The sequence below is a fragment of the Dendropsophus ebraccatus genome, chromosome 12 (assembly GCF_027789765.1).
Source record: "Dendropsophus ebraccatus isolate aDenEbr1 chromosome 12, aDenEbr1.pat, whole genome shotgun sequence".
In the NCBI taxonomy this organism is placed as follows: Eukaryota; Metazoa; Chordata; class Amphibia; order Anura; family Hylidae; genus Dendropsophus; species Dendropsophus ebraccatus.
Window position 1 is genome coordinate 48,888,743 of NC_091465.1, and position 7,440 is coordinate 48,896,182.

The following is a 7,440-nucleotide window of genomic DNA, read 5'->3' on the forward strand; positions in this document are numbered from 1 at the left end:
TTGGTGAGCATGCTTTAACTTTTTTAGGATTTTAGAGGCTGTAATTGTTTATTAGCAATTTTCAAAATTTTTGTGAAAATTTAAACTCAGAATTTTTTAGGGACCAGTTCAGTTTCGAAGCATATTCCAGAGGCCTGTATACTAGAAACCCCCATAATCCCCCCCATTTTGAACTCTTCACCCTTTGAAGTATTCAAATTGAAATTTAAAACAGTTTTTAACCCTTTAGGCATTTCACAGGAATAACTGCAAAGTAGGTGTGAAAAGTAAAAATTTCCATTTTCTTTGCAGACATTGCAATTCAATCCTATATTTTTCATACCAAACCTGCTATAAAAAGTAAAATGCAATAAAAAATTTATTCCTCTGAATCTGCAGTTTTTACAAATACCCCATTTGTGGACATAAAGGGCCACATGTATCATCCGGCGGACGGATGATTTTTGGCGGAAAGTGCTGATTTGCGTATTATTTTATACGCAAATGGCCGATTTGCGAATAAAATAATCGCAAATCGGCACTTTCCGCCGAGTACGCCAGGGGGCGGAAAGTAGGCGGGAAGTGGGCGGAACGGAGGGCGCGGACTCAGAGTCCGCGCGATTTATCATCCGTTCCGCCCAAATGTACGCCGAAAACCTACTCCAGTCCTCAGCTGGCGTAGGTTTTCGGCGGTGCGCACCGGCGCGCACAGGATTTATGTACAGGCAGTCCGCCTCTACATAAATCCCCGTACCGCTGGAGCTGCGGGGGCATTTTTAAGTCCGGCGTAAAAAACGCCGGACTTAATAAATGCCTCCCAAAGTGTTGCACAAGCGCACAACATGGCTCAGAAGAGAAGGAGCACCCTTTAAATTTTGGAGTGTGGATTTGGCTGAAATAAATGTAGGAGACCATGTTACAATTACAGAGCCCCCCTAGTGCCGAGACAGTAGGAACCCCCCACAGGTGACCCCATTTTGAAAACTACACCCCTTAAGGAATGTAACAAGGGGGGCAGTGGGCATTTGGACCCTACAGGTTTTTCACAGTTTTTTGCAAAAGTGGACCGTGAAAATGAAAAATTACATTTTTCACACTTATGCATTGGTGAAACCCCAAATTTTTCAAATTTCCAAAAGCATGGAGGAGAAAAAGCCCCCCAATATTTGTAAAGCAGTTTTTCCTGAGTACGGAAATACCCCATTTGTGAACGTAAATTATTGTACGGGTGCACAACAGGGTTCAGAAGAGAAGGAGCACCTATGTCTGTGTGCACTACTGCTGTAGCAGTAAATGCACGGACATTTACTGACACTTACTAACGGACACGGACTGACGTTTACTCACACTTACTAACGGACACTGACTGACACTTACTTACACTTACTAATGGATGCTGACTGACGATAACTAACTGACACTGATTGATGCTCAGTAACGGACACTGACGGACTCTTACTAATGGACGCTGGCTGACACTTACAGAAGGTGACTGACGCTTGCTGGCACCTGCTAATGGACGCTGACTGACTCTTACTAACTGACATTGACTGATACTGACGCTTACTAACGGACACTTACTGACACCGACACTTACTAACGGACGTTGACTGATACTGACAGACGCTTACTGACGCTTACGCTTACTAACGGACGCTGCCTGGCGCTTACTAACGGACGCTGCCTGGCGCTTACTAACGGATGCTGACTGACGCTTACTAACGGACGCTGACTGACGCTTACTAACGGGCGCTGACTGGCGCTTACTAACGGACGCTGCCTGACGCTTACTAACGGACGCTGACTGACACTTACTAACGGACGCTGACTGACGCTTACTAACGGATGCTGACTGACGCTTACTACGGACGCTGACTGACGGACACTAACTAACTGATCTCCCTTATTACTGGGAGATCACTGGGGAGGGGGTACTTTTTATTATATGTGTGTGTGTGTCGGTTTTTTACAATATATGGATGCAGGCTCTGATTTCCTCACAAAGTGAAGGATCAGAGCCTGCATCCATGATCAGATACTGTGATTGGCAGCTCTGATCACAGAGCTGCCAATCACAGTATATAGCAGCATGTACCAGCGTCATTACACAGACGCTGGTACATGCTGCACCAGCAGGAGGGGGTCACAGCAGAGATCGCTCCTTCCCCCACCTCCTCGCAGCACTGGCTCTCCGGTCCCGGAACCCACTCTGAGCTCCGGGATCCGGCGAGCTAGTGCTGCTGCAAGGAGGAGGGGGATGGAGCGACCTCGGCTGTGACCCTCCGGTGAGCAGCAGCGGCGGCGGTGCTGGGTGGGTGGTATGGATAGGGGGCGGGATGGCACAGCAGCAGGGGGAGGATCAGGGGAGGACGGAGGACACAACATCGCGGGAGGTGGTGGGGTACGGAGGACACAGGACACGGGAGGGGGGGTACGGAGGACACAGGACACGGCACCGGGGGGGGGGGGGTCAGAAACAAACGGCAACGGGGGGCGGGGACGGCGCGGCAGCAGCTTCCCCCGGATCCCGGAACTCGGCAGAGACCGGGACCGGGGGTTTACTGCTTATTTCACCGTCATCCGTGAATCGTTACCGATCCTCTGATGCAGGTGATTGGCTGTACTGGAGCCCCTCAGGGGGTCCAGCAGCAGCTACACTGAACTGTCAGCTATCAGCTGACAGTTTAGTTTCAGCTCCCGGTCACTGTTTATGTAAACAGTGAGCACTGGGAGCCGGGAAGTTATAGTACGTCCTGGTGCGGAAAGTAACCTCCTGCCAGGACGTACTATAACGTCCTAGTGCGTCTATGGGTTAAATAACTGAACACAGCATCAAATCTGCTGCAGATCCTGTAGGTGTGAACGCACCCTTAGTCTCATTCACACTCAAGCATTTTAGCCCTAGAGAGGACAAAACAAGCTCTTTTTCCATCTCCCTGTTCTAAAAATCCATTTACTATATGGTCCCTGGATTGGAGACGTATCAGATATTAAACTGATAAGAACAGATACTACACTTGATTTTAGCCAAAGGCCGAGAAGCGATGCCCTTGCTGCATTAATACAGGGTATTTGTGTATGTATTGCGATCAGTTAATAATAAAATAAAATAAAAACTTTTTTGCTTTGTGAATGAAGTAGCCTTGCTGTGCACCGTTTCCTACTGTAAATTTGCTCAGGCCCTAACTACCGTGTTTCCCTGAAAATAAGACAGTGCCTTGTTTCCCAAAGAGGTACTCTGTCTTATTTTCAGGTGGTGTTTGATTTCTTTCGAGCGGCATGGGAGGGGAGACACAGGGGTGAGTGGCATGGGAGGGGAGACGCAGGGGTGTGCGGCACGGGAGGGGAGACGCAGGGGTGATCGGCACGGGAGGGGAGACGCAGGGGTGAGCGGCACGGGAGGGGAGATGGAGGGGTGAGCGGCACGGGAGGGGAGATGCAGGGGTGAGCGGCATGAGAGGGAGATGGAGGGGTGAGCGGCACGGGAGTGGAGATGGAGGGGAGACGGAGGAGTGAGTGGCACGGGAGGGGAGACACAGGGGTGAGCGGCACGGGAGGGAGATGGAGGGCTGAGTGGCACGGGAGGGGATACTGGTGAGCGGCACAGGACAATCATGGGGAGGGAGGGGCGAGCGGTAGAGATGATCGAACAGCGCTGATGTTCAGGTTCGTACAAACTCGAACCGTTGGCATTTGACTCTCACAGTCTTCCAGTTCCGTGGGGAAGATGGAGACAGCCCAAGTCCCGTCTGGAAGACAGAGATACAGCCTGGGACATAGGCTGTATTCCTGTTTTCCAGGTGGGACTCGGGCTGTCTCCATCTTCCCCACGGAACTGGAAGACTGTGAGAGTCAAATGCCAACGGTTCGAGTTTGTACGAACCTTAACATCAGGGCTGTTCGATCATCTCTAGTGAGCGGCAGCGGGTAGTGGTGGACAGCCTTACTTTTGCGGGGGTGCCTTACTATAAGCTACTTGGTAGATTAGTTGGGGTGTCTTATTTAGGGTGTGTTCACATGTGCAGGATCTAGAGCAGATCTGCAGCAGATTTGATGGCCCAGAATTGATTTGCTTTGAATCTGCATCTTCAAATCTGCGCCATCAAATCTGCTGGAGATCCTGTATGTGTGAACGTACCCTGAAGGAGGATGCCTTATTTCAGGGGAAACACTGTATGTTCAGAGAGGTGAAGGTGGCACTTAAGTTCAGAGCTGCCTGGTTTCCCCCTACCCCTCACTGCCTTACCTGATGTGGTGAATAGGAACCTGGCATCTATTGATTGTTGGCTGCGGATATGTTGCCATGTGAACACAGATACCAGCAATGTACGGCAGATAATAGATATGAATGAGCAATAATAATATACCGCACTATAACTGCTATTAAAATATTTTCGAACAAACTGTTAGGGGGAGATGTATCAACAGGAAAAATGCATATTTTTTGGCGGAAATGGGCCCGATGGGAATAAATTTATTTGCAAATGGCCGTTTTACGAATAAATTATTCGCAATGGGACCATTTCCGACCTTTACGCTGGGGGGGGGGGTGGAGTGGGCGGGTGGTGGCGCGGACTCAAGGTCAGCTTCATTCATCAATATTTTGGCGTAGAAATAAGCAGGAAACCTACTCCAGCTCTGAGCTGGCGTAGGTTTCCTGCCGCGCGCACAGGATTTATGTACAGGCAGTCCGCCTCTACATAAATCGCCGGAGATGCGGGGACATTTTTAAGTCCGGCGCAGAAAACGTCGGGATTAATAAATGTCCACCTATGTGTTGCTGTGCTTTGTTCATCTTCTGCACCGAAATTAATTTAAATAAATAATCAACACAGCACTGTACTCTGACCCAGGACGTCTCCCTCACCTTCCAAATCATAGCAGATCCACTTCAGGCTGGGGCTTGCATCAGGGGACAGGACTGTGGAGGTAATCTCTATATAGCTGTAACCCCTCTCTCCCTGGACAGAGAGCGCTGCATGTATGTGCCCACATCTGTCCTGCTCATTCCTTCATGCTCCCTGCAGTCTCTGTTGGCCCTTGTGTTTCCCATCATCTCCATTACTGTACAGTAACTTATAATATCACATATTCTGCTGTTTCTGAATGTTTGTTTCATCTGTTTTACATGTTATTCAGAATAATAAATCATTATTTGGGGGTGTGGAACCAATTGTCTGCATTTCTATGATTTCTTATGGGAAAATTTGCTTTGGTTTAAGAGTGTATTTGGATTACAAGCACGGCCCCGAAACGAATTATGCTCGTAATACATGGCACCACTCAGTGGCGTAGCTATAGGGGTCGCAGCGGTCGCCATGGCGACCAGGCCTCTACGCTAGGGGGGCCCTCACGGCCCCCCTTGCCACTTGTCTCTTTAAGCATCCCGAGAAGCTGCGGCCGCGCAGCTTCTCGGGATGCACTGATCGCTTTGATCCGCCCGCACAGTGAGCGGGCGGAACATTAAAGCGATCTGAATACAGGAGCAGGACCTGTCAGCGTCCTCCTCCTGTATTCCCTCCCATAGGCTGCCGGCACTTCATACCAGCAGCCTATGGGAGGCCGGGCCGTGACCTCTCCGGCAGGCGTGATCATGTGACGTCATCACGCCTGCCGGAAGTCCCGACCCTGCGGCTCGCAAGATGGAGCCCGAAGAGGAGAAAGAGATGCTGCCTGCAGCCACAGCGCGGATTAGGTGAGTATGATGTTTGTTTTTTTAGGGGCACCTCTGGGGGCATTATTAGTATATGGGGGCACCTCTGGGGGCATTATTAGTATATGGGGGGCACCTCTGGGGGCATTATTAGTATATGGGGGCACCTCTGGGGGCATTATTAGTTCATGGGGGCACCTCTGGGGGCATTATTAGTATATGTGGGCACCTCTGGGGGCATTATTAGTTCATGGGGGCACCTCTGGGGGCATTATTAGTATATGGGGCACCTCTGGGGGCATTATTAGTTCATGGGGGCACCTCTGGGGACATTATTAGTATATGGGGGCACCTCTGGGGGCATTATTAGTTCATGGGGGGCACCTCTGGGGGCATTATTAGTTCATGGGGGGCACCTCTGGGGGCATTATTAGTTCATGGGGGGCACCTCTGGGGGTATTATTAGCTCATGGGGACACCTCTGGGGGTATTATTAGCTCATGGGGGCACCTCTGGGGGCATTATTAGCTCATGGGGGCACCTCTGTGGGCATTATTAGTTCATTGGGGGCACCTCTGTGGGCATAATTAGTATATGGGGGCCACCTCTGGGGGCATTATTAGTATATGGGGGCACCTCTGGGGACATTATTAGCTCATGGGGGCACCTCTGGGGGCATTATTAGTTCATTGGGGGAACCTCTGGGGGCATTATTAGTATATGGGGGCACCTCTGGGGGCATTATTAGTATATGGGGGCACCTCTGGGGGCATTATTAGTATATGGGGGCACCTCTGGAGGCATTATTAGTATATGGGGGCACCTCTGGGGGCATTATTAGTTCATTGGGGGAACCTCTGGGGGCATTATTAGTTCATTGGGGGAACCTCTGGGGGCATTATTAGTATATGGGGGCACCTCTGGGGGCATTATTAGCTCATGGGGGCACCTCTGGGGGCATTATTAGTTCATAGGGGGCACCTCTGGGGGCATTATTAGTTCATAGGGGGCACCTCTGGGGGCATTATTAGTTCATGGGTGCACCTCTGGGGGCATTATTGGTATATGGGGGCACCTCTGGGGGCATTATTAGCTCATGGGGGCACTTCTGGGGGCATTATTAGCTCTTGGGGGTACCTCTGGGGGCATTATTAGTTCATGGGGGCCACCTCTGGGGGCATTATTAGCTCATGGGGGCACAGCAGGGGATCCTACATACAGGGGGCACAGCAGGGGATCCTACATACAGGGGGCATCCCACACAGTGCAGTTACTATGGGAGCCTACAGGGGGGAGAAAGGGAAGGAAGTTGCTAGAAATGTGCGGAGCCTAAATTGTTTGTCTCGCAGGTTCTGAAAAGATGAAACGTATCTGGAAGAAATCATTATGGCGGACTGGGCCGGATGGAGAGGAAAAGGGAAAGTGACGCCTCAGATCAAAGAAGACGTCACCTGTGAGTCACTGTATGCCACTTTTCTTATTTTGTAGAACATCGTTTAGTAGGGGTGACAGCTACTACATTATCTGTACTCAGAGATATCACTGTGTTATCTGTGGTGTTACATAGGACTGCAGGTGACATCTACATTATCTGTACTCAGAGATATCACTGTGTTATCTGTGGTGTCACTGCAGGTAACTACTACATTATCTGTACTCAGAGATATCACTGTGTTATCTGTGGTGTTACATAGGACTGCAGGTGACTACTACAATATCTGTACTCAAAGATATCACTGTGTTATCTGTGAGGTTACATAGGACTGCAGGTGACTACTACATTATCTGTACTCAGAGGGATATCACTG

At 50.0% G+C, this 7,440-nt stretch overlaps 1 pseudogene; it reads right to left on the reverse strand.

Moving 5' to 3' along the window:
• Positions 1-2,867: 2,867 nt before the first annotated feature.
• On the reverse strand, positions 2,868-3,025 carry LOC138770177 (U2 spliceosomal RNA; annotated as a pseudogene).
• Between the last annotated feature and the right edge of the window lie 4,415 nt (positions 3,026-7,440).